This window comes from Choloepus didactylus (genome assembly GCF_015220235.1).
Source record: "Choloepus didactylus isolate mChoDid1 chromosome 25 unlocalized genomic scaffold, mChoDid1.pri SUPER_25_unloc2, whole genome shotgun sequence".
NCBI lineage: Eukaryota > Metazoa > Chordata > Mammalia > Pilosa > Megalonychidae > Choloepus > Choloepus didactylus.
The window spans coordinates 7,316,778-7,334,374 of record NW_023637607.1 but is presented as its reverse complement, the minus strand read 5'-3'; the positions used below and the strand labels follow the sequence as shown (position 1 = coordinate 7,334,374).

Here is a 17,597-nt window from a genome sequence, read left to right as displayed (position 1 = left end):
TACCATGTTTCTCATCATCCTGAAGCAGCTGGGTTCATAAAATGGTGGAATGACCTTTGGAAGACTTAGTTACAGTGTCATCAATGTGGCTGTACTATGGAAGACTGGTCCAAATTACTCCAGAAAGCATAAAATCTGTAAATCATCATCTGATCTATGTTGTTGTTTCTGCCAGGCATAAACCCAGGAATCAAGGTTTGGAAATGGCACTGGCACCATTCATTTTTACCCCTAGTGATTCACTAGCAACATTTTTTTCTTCCTGTTCCTGCAGACTTAGCATGTGGAGACCTTAGTTCAAAATGGAGAAATGCTTACAATAGGAGATAAGATAATGATTACACTGAACTGGATGTTAAGTTGCTAGTTGGTGCCTTTGGGCTCCTCAACACTTTTAATCACCAGGCAAAGAAAGGAGTTACTGGAATGGTGTGAGTGGTTGATCCTCATTTTCAAGGAGAAATAAGATTGCTACTACACAACAGGGATAAGGAAGAATATATCTAGAATACAAGAGATTCCAGAGGGTGACTCTTACTACAAGCATACACTGTGATGAAGTTAATGGAAAACTGCAAATATATTGAGGCAATACCACTAATGGCTCAGACTTTTCAACAATGAAATTTTGGGTCACCTCACCAACAAAGAACCATGACAATCTGAGGTGCTTGCTGAGGGAAAAGGTAATATGAAAATGGTATTTGAAGGGAGATATGAATATCAGATACAACTATGTGACATGTTGTGGAAGTGAGTACTGTACTTATTATATTTTCCCTTAGTTGGTATGGATATGTTTGTATGTGTGTACGTGTGTAGTAAACATCTTTGTTTTCTTCTCTGTCTTATCCCCTTTTCATATGACCTAAGTTGTATTAACTGTATATCACAGTATTTAAGTTTCAGGATATCCAGAAGAAAAATGAATATCACCCAAGTGCTTTGCACCCTTTTCTGAGGAAAGGATTATTTCACCTTTGGTCATACACAGGATCAATGTATCATGTTAGACATAAATATGAATTTGTTATTTTTTTCAAAGATTTTGTGTTTAAGGATATTTGTATGGATGCCAAGTTGACAAGGGATGTACTGTGACAGTGAATTGTATGTGTGAATTTGGCTAGGCTATGGTGTCTTATTGCTTTCACAAACACTAGACTGGGTGTTGCTGAAAAGATATTTTATAAATGAGATTGATATCTACAATTATTTGACCTTAAAGAAAGGATACTTTCCTTGATAATTTGGGTGGGACTTGTATATTCAGTACAAGTACTTAAGCGTAAAATATAAAATTTTCCAAATAAATACTCCCTCAAGACTACCACATAGACTCTTGTCTGTATTACCACCTGCCTGCCTCTCCTATGTATTTCAGACAAAGGACCACAGTATCAACTCTTGCCAGAATGTTCAGCCTGCAGGCCTACAGATTTGAGAACTGTCAGTTTCCAAAATCATGTGAGCCATTTCCTTAAAATAAGTCTCCACTTATATATATAATATATACATAAACACATATATATGTGTATGTGTGTGTTTGTACACATGCATATAATTATACACAAACTTACAAATATCCAATTGTTTATATTACTCCACAGAGCAGTTACTAATACAACCTCTACCACTATGAAATTACTTCAATTTAATATTACTTCTTTACTATTGTCCAAGCATTTAAAGGTGTTTCAGAATTGTTCTATCTCATCCATCTCAATACACATGTCATTTGCTCAATTGGTCTTCCCAATATTTCCTTCTATTCATAAATCACATCCCTTGTTCTATATCCAAATTAATTGGGCACATGTTCAAGTTTTCTTAATATCAATTAATGACAGCCAATATCTAAGTAACTAAGAGAGATCTCTTAATCTAGAAGGACCACATGGAGAGGTGTAGAGAGTTATAACGGACCAACAGTCCCAAACATTCTTCTTTATCAACTTGAAAAATCCCAATTGGTCAAAAACATTTTATTAAACACTACATGAGCTGTGACAACGAATAAATATAAGGAACATATATGTTCGGATTAGATAAACACTTTCTAGTTTATCATAAACCAGAAACCACAGGGATATATGTTGAATTTGGATACCAAAAAACTACACCATGGCCTGACACCAATGGCGTGTCTCTGCTTCTCTTAGAGAAACAAGTTTGCTCTTGGATGGCCAAGAGCAGCCCGGTGGGTCTGCAGAAGTTCTCAATACATAGAAATTTCCCATGAGTAGGTTCTTCAACAAGATAACTTTGTTTATATCATGGTGGTGTGATAGGTTGAGGACTATGCTTGAAAGCAGAGAAATATCTCTAGAGCCTTGTACTTGGAACCCCAAATCATGATAGAGCAAGAGGCCTGTGTGGTGTGCTGCTTCTAACAAGCTCACACTGGTCCCCCCTCTCCTGGTGTTTATTCTCCTACATTTGAATGTGAGCTGGATTCAGAAACTTTCTTCCAATAATTAGAAGGTGGCAAAAGAAATGGTATGCCTCTTATTATATTATGGTACAAAATAGACCCTAGATTTAATCTTTTTGTGTCTCTGTTGCCCCTTTAATTTCTTGTATTAATGTGGCAAGAAAATGAGGGAGGCCTCTGGCCAAGAGCATGAGAAATTAAATCCTGCTAGCAGTTAGAGTTAAGTTGAAAGTGTATAATCTCTCAGTAAAGCCTAGAGATGCATGTAGTCCTGAGTAATAAATTAATTGCAAACTTTTGGGAAAGTTCTGTCTATTTAAGTCAAGCATCAAGTTAACAGATACATATCTAAAAACCAACACATTTTTAATACACCAATGTAATTCAATTAGAGAAAAAATCAGCACTTTCCATCAAATTAGGGAAATCACATCACCAGTATGTAAGACCAAAAATCACAAATAAGGCCTGTGGAAAGGAAACTAGGAAGTTGTCCTTAGAGACACAAATAGTAGCTGAAAAAATGGAAATACTGCCATATTCTTGATTTAGAAGATCCTATTCTCCCTAAATTTCTTGGCCAATTCAGTGCATTTACCACTATTAAAACCATGTTTTGACTTCTCTTTCATTGAGAAAATGAATTTAATTTTTATTTTAATATTCTTAAAACTTCAAAGTCAGGGAGAGATGTATGGGTGAGCTACTTCCCAAAAAGTGGAAGGCTGAAGACCCTTCAAGGACTTTCACTTTTCCATGTTCCTCTGCCATTAATGATAACAAGGCTTCAGAGATTCAGATGGCATAGACCAATTTAGCTAATTATGAGCTCTATGTATTGAGATCCCACGGCTGTGCAACTGCAAATAATCCCCATGTAACCTCTAGCTTTCAGTTTGCCAGCCCCTGTGCAGCTGAATCTGAATATGTATCTCCTCCCAGAGACATCTACAGCACCAGGAGGCCCATACCAGACTTTGTGTTTTTTCCAGTCCTGAGGAAGTAACCACAACCTTCGTTTCTCACAATGCAGGGGATGGTCAGCTGACCTGCACACTTCTGTCATGACCCAGCAGAAACACATCCCGGTCCAGTGAGTTTCTGGGAGAGAGTGGATGCAGGACTGAGTGAGGAGCATTGTTTCCTCATCATCAGGACAAGTAGACAGTTGCAATAGCCAAGCAGGAGACATCAAACTGCATGTGAAGCATGTGAAATCTATGTCCTTGGTTCTGGTAAAGATTCCAGAACTTTCCTTCTCCCTTTGGAACCTCTAAACTGTTCTAAAAACCAGGGATGATCTCCCTCTTTTTCTTGCTTCTGGACGTTTCCTAAGCTTCCCACTTTCTTGTATACCCTTGTAATTCAGCCTCTCCTTATCTCAAAGGGAGATACAATGTCAGTGTCTCAGGTCCTAGCCATACTCAGGAAACTGGAAACTTTTAATAGACGTACAACAGATTTGCCTTTATTATGACCTCAAGAAATCTCTATATTTTCTGATTTCTTAGAGATGAAAGGAATAAGTTCAGCTCATCATCCTTGGAAGCCAAAATATTCATTTTGAAGCCTTTCTGAACTGTGTATTATCCATAAGACATGGAGCAATTTCTTAATATGTCTGAAGTTCAACATTGTCACTTGAAACAATTCATAGTTTATACAACTGCACTGAATGTATGGCTCAATATGTGATAGATATACAGAATAAGGGAAAATAAATTTTAAATATTATAATTATTGATATTATTAATATTTATAGAACTAAGATTCATACAATTTGATTAAAATACAATGTGATCTGAAGGTTGATTTTCAATGGAACCCTGACAATACATTTTATTTTGTCTGTCCTTCTAACAGGAGTTACTGAGTACATGGAGGAAAATTGCTGAGTTTCATTTACTTCATATTTCCCAGGTTTTATACCATCTTTGCTCCTAAACTGGCAATAAAATTTTTAAAATTTGTTAAATATTGAATAGACCCTGCCTTGATTCAACAGAAACACCACATAGTCCATATGACACCATACATTGGGTCATGTACTGCCTGTAACGTCATCCCTTTCAGGGAAGTCAGATAGTGCTAGGGACAAGATAAAAGAGGACCTGTTGTACCTATGCCATGGACTTTGGGGCCTATTATTTTCCATTTAATAGGATCTACACTATTCAAATATTGTTAAAATGTAGAGATTTTCACAAGTTAGAAAAAAGGATCAAAATAGAAGGAACAGGTATAGTTTTCTGTGTGGACTGTGACATATTTTAAGATTAAATTCATTCCAAGCAACAACACCATGAGACAAGAAAGACTTCAGCCTCTATGTCACATTGTAATACAACCTCATTAAAACTTTCTTAGTATTGCATTTCATCCATAAACCTGCTTTTCCAATAAGGATTCAAATTCTGATTTTAAAAGTGACTATTAGGCTCTGCCTCCTTTAGGTTAAACACATGTATATGATGGGTGTTATTTTCCTCATTTCTAAATAAGGTAAATGGACACACAGAGGCTGAGAATTTTATACACACTTCACATTTGAAGAAAGATGTGGGTCTCATCTCCAGACTCTGGTACCAGGACTATGTCTTCTCCACCAGATATGAATAAATGTTTTCTTTTCAAATCTGATTTGTTCCCATCCAGAAAAACATAAGAAGAAACATTGTAAATGTACTTCTTACACAAGACATATATTCCATATGGACTCTCATGGAATGACTTTTGCTAGACAGACATCAGGAATATTTTTGATTACACAGCTTTAAAATAGGAAGATGTAGTTGATAGTAACTCATTTTTTCTATTAGGACAATACATGTAGGCAATAAATAGTAGCACTGAATATGCATTTATTTTTACAACTCAAATAACTCTTCTCCAGGCACATAACTTATAGAAATTCTCACTGTGATGTGGAGAAAGGCACAAGAATTTTCATAGAATTGTAATAAGGAATTGATAAAACAAAGCCAATTCCTCAGCTAAACTATGCACCAAATAAAGTATTTTATTTCTGTGTATGTACTTTACAGAAATACTTAAATTACTCATAGTAAATGATAACATTCTGAGGTCAATATGTGTAGTAATAAATTATGCAGGAAAATTTGCAAGACAAGATTTTAGAAATACATAAATTAACTAACACTATGGAAGTATGGACAGCAAAATTATGTCCAAATTCATGACATGTTTATCTTTGGGGCACAGTTGTGGAGAGAATGGGTAGCAAGAAAATTCAAGTTTTATCAGTAATAGTTTATTCTCTATGAAATATTATTTAGGAATCATATTATTTAATGTTTATATTTTTAATATTGAAAGTGGGTATTAATGATGATATGCTTGGCAATATTAATAGTGCATTTAATAAGTGCCTGGAAATATTATAATGCAATTGTCCTCTGCCCTGGCTATAGACATCCTGATTTTACTGGATCTCATGTATGTTCAGCTCATTAATAGATTTCCAGAGAACCACAGGTAATTATAATCATTAATTAACATTGAAGACCACTCACCTATACAGTTTATATTATTTTGTTTAATCTATTACAATATCACAATATTAGATTTGTGCAAACTACCCATTTGTTTGTCCCTATTTGTATTACTATTGCATCTACCCAAAATAAATGATATAGCAACACTTCCAGGAAAACTAAAGACCTGAGTTATCTTCAGGATACTGAAATAAAGAGAATTGTAATCACTTATTAGGAAGGATTAATTTGAATAATGGTTAACTTGGCATAAGAAGTGTGTGTTTCATATATGAACTTGAGGACTCCTTGCCCTGAGTTCCTCAACTGTAAATAAAACGATAGGATTTGAGGAAGAAACAAAACTTGAAAAATATTTAGGATTAGAAATACATTTAAGCATTTTTACCAAGCCTCTACAAAATGGAGACAAAAAAGGTACATGGTAGCATCAAATCCCAGCTACATCCCTGAAATTAGGCAGAGCTCATGTAAATAACTCCACATAAAATAAAAAAAAACAGGAACTGTGTATTTCTTAAAAGTTTATTGCCATTTAATAGTTGAAATGTGCTTTGTACATTAATGCCAACTTCAAGGTCAACAATGCTGTATAATTTTTGCATATAACCAAAAAAATCTTATTTATCAAAATTTGAAGTACATTGAAGCAAAAGTTAAGGAGTTATATATGAAAACATTTGGGATAAACAACCCATATATTTGAGACACCACTTATTTCTATGAAAGGGAGAGTCAGAAAACCAAAGAATGATGAAAACTCATCAAGATAACTGACATTTAATAATGTTTCCTAATTACGAACATATGGCTTTAAATTACATCATGATAATGTGGTTCTAGCTCCTATAGAACATGTAAAATATTCTAAATCAAAGAAATTTCACACACCGTATATGAATAAAATAAGATATAAATGACTTCCTCTTAGGATGCTTTAATTAGACACTTTTCTTAAGGGGATAAAGGTCTTTATTCTTAAAGGGAGAAAGGCTTCCCTGATACCAAATTATTACTTCAACAGTAGGGGACTACATTTACTGTGTTCATGGATTTATTAAGTGTAAATATGCTTGTCTCTTCAATTGAATTTCTCTAAAGTGAGTGTATGGAGAAACGTGAATAGCACAGAAACTTTGAGGAAGGAATTCTAAGTAGAAGGTGTTTGCCACACCTGACAAATATTGCTAAAGTTATTGAGGAATATACTACTTAAGTGTGAATGCCTTACATTTGAATTGCTTGAATTTGAAATATAGGCAGAGTGCTGGGTGTCTGTCCATTTCCTTCTAATTTACCATAGTCTTTTCTTTTCCAAAAGGTGTACTGGCCACTTGGACCCACAGAATCTAACATATGTCTCAGAATTCGTCCTCTTGGGCCTCTCTGAGGATCCAGAACTGCAACCTGTCCTGCTTGGGCTGTTCCTGTCTATGTACCTGGTCTCCATGCTTGGGAACCTATTCATCACACCGTCTGTCATCTCTGACTCCCACCTGCATGCTGCCATGTACTTTTTCCTCTCTAACTTGTCCTTGGCTGACATGGGTTTCACCTCCACCACAGTCCCAAAGATGACTGTGAACATGCAAACTTCCAGAAGATTCATTTCCTATGCAGGCTGTCTGACTCAGATGTCTTTTTTTTATGCTTTTTGGATGTTTGGACAGTCTGCTTCTAACTGCAGTGGCCTATGATCAGTTTGTGGCAATCTGTCATCCTCTGCACTACCAGATCATCATAAATCCCTGCCTCTGAGGCTTGTTGATTATAGTATCAATTTTCATCAGCCTTTTCATATCCCACTTGCACAATTTGATTGCATTACAGGTTACCCTCTTTAAGGATGTTGAAATTTCTCATTTCTTCTGTGACCCTTCTCAACTTCTCAACCTTGCCTGTTCTGACACCTCCATGAATAACTTATTAATGTATATTGTTGGTGTCATCTCTGGTTTTCTTCCTATCTCAGGGATCTTGTTTTCCTACTGTAAAATTGTTTCCTCCATTCTGAGAGTCACATCATCAGGTGGATGATGTGGCTCTCACCTGTCAGTTGTTTGCTTATTTTATGGAACAGGCCTAGGAGTGTACCTTAGTTCAGCTGTCTCTTCTTCCCCCAGGAAGGGTGCCGTGGCCTCAGTGATGTACACTGTTATCACCCCCATGCTGAACTCCTTCATCTGCAACCTGAGGAACAGGAATATTAAGAGGGCACTTTGGAGGGTCCTCAGCAGAATAGCCTAATCTCCATGAATCTTCCATCACTTTTGGAGTATGGCTTGGAAAAGACAAAAAATCCCAAACATTTAGAAATGTGCATTCTGCCTCTTTAGTCATATCAATCTTTAGGTCTCATGGCTGCCATTCCTGTCCATATGTCATATCTGAATATTGTTTCTCTTTTATTTCTTCAGTGAAATTGGGGAGAATTCTGGGATTCTTCATGATTAATAACCACTGCATGACTAAACTCTGAAGTTTATTTTATTTTAACTATGGTGTAATTTGTCTCATAAACAACCCATATAAACTGGAGAAATGTACAAATCTCTTTTTATATATTTAAAATTTATATGATTTCCAGAGCTCATGTGTTTATTCCATATGTCTTTCCCATTTTCAAGGTCTATTTATATGGTTATGTATGGGGATAATGTCTGTGGTCTAAAACTTTTCTTTTATTGGAAGCACCTGGGGAGCATTAAAAATACTGGTACTGTGTCTCATAATCAGAAATTCTAATTTAATTAGACTGGGGTGTAACCTGAATACAATGATTTTGTAAAGGCATCTCAGGTATGCCTAGTGTGAAGACAAGGGAGAGAATTCTGGGTTAAGACAGACATTTTGCTCAAAGATGGCTAGTAAGTCTTGGGTCTCTACTGTGCATGAGCTGATGTTGAGGATCCAAAAAGAGATCAGAGAGGTTAAAGTGTGAAAATACAAAAAAACCTTACCCTAGCAATAGGCAATGTGATTTTTCTCTTGATTTCTGATAATGTTTCTTCACATATCATCTCCCTGCATACCATATAGCTGGCCATGTGTGGTGGCTATTAAACTATTGTCTCACAGATCTAAGTTTGTCATTATATTTTTACATTTTGAAGGTAGAAGTGGTTTCTTCAAACCACTGCTATTTTTCCAACTGGATTTCTTATGCATTTTTTATCATTAAATATTTAATTTTTTACAAAATGCATTGTATTGAATGGTATAAGCAAAGAGATACTACAAATAAAAAAGGTTATGTTTCATATCCATGAAGTTTGCAATCCAGAGAAGTGAGATGAAGTTATACCACATTGATATTGATGGGGAAAGTTTAAAGAATTTTACTTTTAATAGTTTCTGCTGCATATTTAAAAATTGAGGAACCTAAAAGTAGCCTAATCTCATAAAGCTCCCCCAAAATCAATTTACTGTTACACAGGCATCTCTAGGTCAATAATTTCTGTCTTGACATGATTTATTTTGTATTTTTCAATTTCAAGTATTACATGTTTATGTCAATCCTTCTAGTGTCCCACATTCAAAGTTATTCAACTCAATGGTGACTTCTAGTTCACTGATCTTGGCAGTTTTCAGTCTTTGTTTCCTGAAAACTTATTGAGATATAGTCATATACCATACAATTGTCTAAAGTGTACAATAGTCAGTAATATCAACATATAGTTTTGCATTCATCACCACAATCAATTTTCATTTTCATTACTCCAAAAAATAACAATAAAAATAAAAGTGAACAGCCAAAACATCCCATACCCCTATAGCTCCTATCATTCATTTACTTTTTGTCCCCATTTTTCTACCCATCTGTCATTACATTGGATAAAGGGATTGTCTTCAAGAACCAGTGCTACTGGATTGCAGTTCAACAGATTCAGGTATTTCCTTCTAGTTACTCTAATACATTAAAAATTAAAATGTGGTATCAGTATAATGCATAAGAATCTTCTCCAGAATGAACTATTGAATCCATTTGAAAACTCTCAGCCACTGAAATTTTATTTATTTCCATTTCTTTTCCCCATTTTGGTCAAGAATACTTTATCAATCTCATGATGCTGGGCCCAGGATCATCACCAGTAATGCCCCATATTTCCAGGGACAGTTAAGCCACTGGGAGTCATGTACCATATATGGGGGTGGGCAGATAGTCCACCTGTGGAGTTGGCTTAGAGAGAGAGACCACATCTGATCATCAAAGAGGTTCTCTGGGGGTGACTCTTAGGAAAAATTAAAACTATGCATAGCCTCTCCTTTGCAATAACAAGCTTCATAAGGGCAAACACAATATTGATGGTTTGCCACACAAAATTGGTAGCCTCAGTGCTTGCAAAAAATAAGGAACTCCCCAGGTGGGTAAGTTTAATATTTTACCATTTTTCACCATTCTCTCAATGGAACTTTACAATACTCCTAATTATCTGCCCAAATTAATCCAAGATGTATCAGGGCTTCACACTAACCTGTACAAACAAATCAAATCTCACTTCCTATTCAAGGTTGCATGTAATTACAGTGTTTGAATAAATTGACCATACACATGAAATTATATAGCATGTTACAGAAAATAAAGATTTTCCACCAAATAAATATCCCTTTCTTTGGACTCACACAGAAGTTGAAGTTTAAAACACAGTCAGTATAATCCTTTATCCTTTGGTCTGATTTACCTTAATCCTAATGAAGTTCATTTCATTCATGTTTCTATTTAAAGTCTGATCTATTTTTCAGCTCCTTTAAATTTTGCTGTATGAGGTAATGCTGACCTTCATAGCTGCCAAAATCTGGCTCAGAGTCTTAGCTGTCACACAGTTACACAAATTTCCAGAGACTGACCAGGTTATACAGAAAGAACTCAGTATCTCATAATACAGAAATAACTGTTACAGTGGGAATAGATGTAACTGCTATTAGAGTGAAAATGTAGCAACATTTACAGTAAGTCTTCCCCTGATAACCTATGCTCTCAGATTCAATTCTCAGAGTTTGCACATTATAGTTTGTTCATATGTGAGGCATTATAATGTTTGTCTTTTCATTTCTGGCTTATTTTACTCAATATATTCTCCTCATGTTCCATGTACCTTTTTGCATACCTACAACTTCATTTCTTCTTGCAGCTCTGCTCAATATTCCCTTGTGCATATACACCAGAGTTTACCATTCCATTCATCAGTCAATGTATCCTTAGACCATCTCCATACATTGTGAAACATGAACACTACTGCTGTAAACACTATTGTGCATATATACATTTATGTTCCTGCTCTAAGTTCTTCCAAGTATATACCCAGTAACAAGGTTGCAGGGTCATATGGCAACCCCAAACTTAGCTTTGTGTAGAACCACCACACTACCCTACAGATGAGCAGCACAATTCTATTTCCCCACCAACAGTACTTAAGTACATACCACTCTCCACATTTTCCCCAACACTTGTATTCCCATGTTTAAACCATTTTATTCACACACCTTACATTCCATCCAAAGGAAACATTCAGTTGTCCCTGGTATGATCACACAGTTAAGCATACACCACCACTATATACATGAGGACATTACCATTTCTTCTATGAAGGAAGAGGAATAGGAGAAAATAGAAAAAAGGAAAAAATGACTAGTTAAAAATAAAAGAAATAATACATATAAAATAAAATACAATGAAAAGGCCAGACAACAACACCATCAAGAATCACTACCCCCTTATGTCCCCCTCTTATAGACATTTAGCTTTGAGACATCATTGCCTTTGTTATAATTAATGGCAGCATATCACAATGTTACTGTTAACTATAGACTCCAGTTTGCATTGATTATATTTTCCCCAATAACATTACCATATAAAACACCTTGCAAACTTCAAATTCATTTGTTCTCCTTTACGTAAAACATTCTTCAATTTGTACATTTAATCAGGATAATTGACTACTCTAGATTTAACTTAGTTATTCAGTCCCAGTCTTCATTTTCTATCTTTCCTTCTGGTGTCAAACATGACTCAAGCATTCCTCTTTCAACTGTACTCACAGTCATCTTCAGTCAGTTTACTTACAGTATTGTGCTACCATCACACTTTATTGTGCTATCCATTTCCAGATCTATACAATCAATCCTGTTGAGCATTCTATGCTCCTTCAGCAACATTCCCAATCTCTACCCTCTTTATATCTGTTGATAACCCATTCTCAACTTTCACTCTCAAAGTTTTCTCATTATTGTTAGTTCTTATTAGTGAGATCACACAATACTTTGTTTCTGACTTATTTCACTCAACATAACATACTCAAGATTCATCCATGTTGTTATATGCTCCATGACTTAATTCTGTCTTACAGCTGCATAATATTGCATTGTATGTATATACCACAGTTTGCTTATCCTCTCATCCACTGATGGACATTTGGACTGTTTTCACCTCTTGACAATGATGAACAATGTTGCTATAAGCATCAGTTTACAAATGTCCATTCATGTCCTAGTTTTCAGTCCCTCTGAATATATACCAGGTAATGGGATTGTGTCATCATATGGCAATACTATAGTTAGATTTCTGAGTAGCTGCCATACTGTCTTCCAGAGTGTCTGCACCATTCTACATTCCCACCAACAGTGAATGTGTGAGTCTTTCTCCATATCCTCTCCAGCAGTTGTAATTTTGTTGTTTTTTTTAATAAAGGTCATTCTTGTAGGTGTGAGATGATATCTCATTTTGTTTTGATTTGCATTTCCCTAATAACAAGTGAAGTTGAGCATCTTTTCATATGTTTTTGAGCCATTTGTATTTCCTCTTCAGAAAAACATCTGTTCATGTCTTTTGCTATTTTTAAATTGGGTTGTTTGCCTTTTTGTTGTTGAGTTGTATGATCAAATTTCATATTCTTGATATTAAACCCTTATCTGATAAGTGATTTCAAAATACTGTCTCCCATTGCATAGTTTGCTTTTTAGTTTTCTGACAATGTTCTTTGATGCACAAAATGTTCAATTTTTGAGCATATTCCATTTATGTGGCTCATCTTTCATTGTTTGCACTATGGTGTAATTTCTAGTAAACCAAATCCTACCAGGAGATCTTTAATGTATTTCCCTATAATTTCTTCTAAAGTTTTGATCTCTTATCTCTTTGATCCATTTTGGAGTAATTTTTGTATTAGGTGTATGACCAGAGTCCTCTTTCATTCTTTTGGACACAGATATCCAGTCTTCCAAATGCAATTTATTAAAGAGGCTGCTTTGTCACAGATGCTTTAGCTTGACTGCCTAAATTTCCATGGATGAAAGGGTCTATTTCTGAGCACTCAATTCCATTCCATTGGTCCTATCTATCTTTATGCCAGTACCATGATATTTTGCTAACAGCAGTTTTGTAATATGCTTTAAAGTCAGGTACTGCAAGACCATCCAATTTGTTTATCTTTCTCAGGCACACTTCCCTTCCAAATGAGTTTCATTATTGTTTCTTTCTATTTTTGTAGAGTGCTTGAATTTTCATTGGTATTTCATTGAATCTATAAATCAATTTAGGTAGAATTGATATCTTAACCATATATATTCTTCCAATCCATTTTCTTAAGTCCTCTGTGATTTCTGGAGGCAATTTCTTTTAGTTTTCTGTGTATAGTTCTTTTGTGTCCTTGTTTAAGTTTATTCCTAAATATTTGATTATTTGGTTGCTACTGTATATGGAATGATTTTCTTAAATTATCCCTGGTGTTGTTAGTTACTAGTGTATATGAACAATATGGGTTTATGTCTGTTGATCTGCTACCCTACCAGTTTGCTGTATTCTTTTATTAGTTCTATTAACTTTGCTGAAGATTTTTCAGGATTTTCTAGTTATAGAATCATGTCATCTTCAAATGATGAAAGTTTTACTTCATCCTCTCTAATTTGGATGTGTTTTATTTATTTTTCTTGCCTAAATTTTCTAGCTAGAATGTCCAGTACATTCTTGAATAATAATGGTGACAGTGGGCATTCTTGTCTTGTATTTACCATTTCAGTTTGTTAGCTGTAGGTTTTTCATACATTACGTTTATCATATTGAGGAATGTCCTCTCTATTCCTATCCTTTTGAGTGTTTTCACCAATAGTGATGCTGAATATTGTCATGCCTTTTCTGCAGCAACTGAGATGGTCATGTGGTTTTTCTGCTTTGATTTATTAATGTGGTGTATTACATTATTTGATTGTCTTGTGTTGAACCTGTTTTGCATAACTGGAATAAATCCCATTTGGTCCTTCTGCATAATTATTTTAATGTGTTGCTGAATTTGATTTACAAGTATTTTGTTGAAGATGTTTGCACCTATATTCACTAAAGGGATTGATTTACCATTTTCTTTCTTGGAGCATGTTTGTATTTCTTTGGTATTAGGGTGATGTTGGCTTCATAAATTGAGTTAGGTAACTTTCCATCCTCTTCAATTTTTTGATGAGTTGAGTAGGAGTTGTGCTAATTATTTCTTGAATACTTGTTAGAATTCATTTGTGAATCCATCTGGACCTGGACTTTTCTTTTGGGGGAGATTTTTGATGATAGATTCAATCTTTTTTCTTGGATTTGTTTGTTGAGGTCAGCTATTTCTTCTCAAGTCAATGTTGGCTTTTCAAGCTTTTCTAGGAAGTTGTCCATTTCATCTAAATTGTCTAGTTTATTAGCATACACCTGCTCATAATATCCTATCATTACTTCCTTTATTTCTGTGGTGTCAATACTTATGTCTCCTTTCCCATTTCTGATTTTATTTACTTGAATCCCCACATCAAGCCTCTCTAAGGATCCATCGATTTTACTGATTTTCTCAAAGAACCAACTTCTGCTATTGTTGATTCTCTCTATTGTTTTCATTTTCTCAGTTCCTTTTATTTCTGTTGTAATCTTTGTCATTTATTTCTTTCTGTTTTCCTTTGGGTTCATTTGCTGTTCCTTCCCTAGTTCCTCCAGGTAATTAATTAATTCTTAAATTTTTACTATTTCTTCCATTTTGATATAGGAATTATGGCAAAAAAAATCCCTCTCAGCACTATCTTTGCTGTATCCCATAAATTTGATATGTTGGGTTCTCATTTTCATTTGCCTCAGGATATTTATTAATTTCTCTTGTAATTTCTTCCTTGGCCTACTGTTTTTTATGAGTGTTTCTTTTAGCCTTCATATATTTTTGATTTTTCAGGCCTTCCACCTGTTTTGGATTTCCAACTCCATTTCATTTTGTTCCAAGAAATTGTTTTGCATAATATCAATATTTTTTCAATTTATTGAGACCTGCTTTGTGGACAAAATGGTGTCTATCTTGGAGAATGATCCATGAGCATTTGAGAAAAATGTATATTTTGCATGCAGTGTTCTATAAATATCTGTCATGTCTAGTTCATTTACCATGCAATTCAACATCTCTGTCTCATTATTCATCCTCTCTCCAGATGTTCTATCCATTGATGAAAGCAGTATATTGAAGTCTATATCTATGATTGTAGAGGTGGCTACCTCTCCCTTCAGTGTTGTCAGTGTGTGCCTCTTGTATATTGGGGTGCTCTGGCTTGGTGCATAAATCTTTCATTGTTATGTCCTCTTGATAAATTGTCCCTTCTAATTATGTATAATGTCCTTTGTTTTAATTGTTTTACATTTGACATCTAATTTGTCTGACATTAATATAACTAGTCCCATTCTTCCTGGTTGTAGTTTGCATGAAATATCTTTTGCCAACCTTTCGCATTCAACCTATTTGCATCCTTTGTTCCAAAGTGATTCTCTTGTAGACAGCATACAGATGGGTTCTGCTTTTTTAATGCATTCTGTCAGCCTATATTTTTTATTTGGGAGTTTAATCCATTAACTTTTAATGCTATTGCTTTAAAGTATGTGCATTCTTTTATCATTTTGCCTTTTGAGTTTTATATGTCATGTCATTTTTCTCTCTCCCTTTCCCTTTCTAATAGTCTTCATTTCTGTTCTCTTCTACAAATTTCTCTCTCCTGTCTTTTCCTATCAGCCTGTAGCACTCCCTTTAACATTTTTTTTTGCAGAATGGATCTCTTGTTCACAGACTCAGTGTTTGTCTGAAAATATTTTAAAGCCTCCCTGTTTTTTGAAGGACAGTTTTGCCTGATACAGAATTTTTGGTTGGCAGGTTTTCTTTTTCAGCATCTTAAATATATCATACAAGTGCTTTCTCATCTCCATAGTTTCTGCAGAGAATTCTGTATATAATCTTAGTGAGCTACTATTTTTTGTGATGGTTTGTTTTTCTCTTTTTGCCTTTAGAATTCTCTCTTTGTCTTTGATATTGGACATTCTGATCAGTAAATATTTGGGGCAGGTCTATTCAGATATACTCTTGAATCTGAATTTTATGTCTTTCATAACAGTTGGGAAATTTTCAGTATTTCCTCCATTGCTCTTTCTGTCACTTTTACCTTCTCTTCTCCTTCTTGGACACCCATGACATGTACATGCATTAGCTTCATATTGTCATTCAATTCCCTGAGACACTGCTCATATTTTTCCATTCTTTCCCTTTTTATTTCCTACAGACATTAAAATGAAAATGCATAAAAGTTAATGACACATCTATTTCTTTGAATATACAATGCACAAATATATAAGTGGCAACAAGTACAAAAAGAAATGGTGGAGGTCAGAGCAACATAAGAAAAGCATAGTGCATGCTATTGAATTTAAGTTGATATTAAACTAAATATGATTGTTGTACATTTAGGATGTTAAAATATAACCATATGATAACTACAATGAAATAGATGAAAACATATCCAGATAGAAATGAGAAGACAATCAATAAGTTACAACACAAAAAAGCAAATAAATATTACAGATATTGTGGGGCAAAACAAGGTATAAGGCTTGCAATGACTAAATAGCAAAATGGAGAAGGTCCTGCATTGTCAGTAGTCACTTTAAATAAAATGTGTTAAAACCTCCAGTCAGAAGGCAGAGATTGGAAGAATGAAAATATAGCATAACTCAACTATATGTTGTCTGCAAGAGACTCACCTTAAGTTCAATGATACAACTAGGTTGAGGGTGAAAGGATACAAAGATTATATATCATTCAAATAGTAACTGAAACATGGCTCAGGTTACTATACTTATATCAGGCCAAATAGAATTTAAATTAAAAAACATTATGAGGGACAAAGACGGTCATTATATACTGATAAAGGGGCAATTGACAGAAAGATGTAAAAATTATAAATATATATGCACATAACTGCAGAGTCCCAAAATTTATGAAACAAATCCTGACAGAATTAAAGAGAGAAATTGATGGCTCTACATTAATAATAGGAGACTTTAAACACCACTTTCAGCAGTGTTGTGAAATATCTAGTCAGAACACCAATAAGGAAGTATAGTACTTAAATGTTACACTGAAACAACTAAGACCCTACAGATGTATGTAGAATATTGGCCCCAATGAAAACAAATTCACACTCTCCTGGAGTGCAAATGGATCATTCTCCAAGATAGACCATAGATCTATCTCTCTTACTTTTGAAGAAATTAATTATATGGTTTGTAATTATATCAAATCTTTGTCTCACAAAGCTAGATTTTGTGTATATAGACAAATTATAATCGGTGCTATGATTTAAGATTTCTGCCAGGCATC

General features: G+C 34.7%; 1 pseudogene; it reads left to right on the top strand.

Annotated features, from left to right (window-relative positions):
• The first annotated feature begins 7,457 nt into the window (after positions 1-7,457).
• Positions 7,458-7,986, top strand: LOC119525656 (annotated as a pseudogene).
• Positions 7,987-17,597: the final 9,611 nt, after the last annotated feature.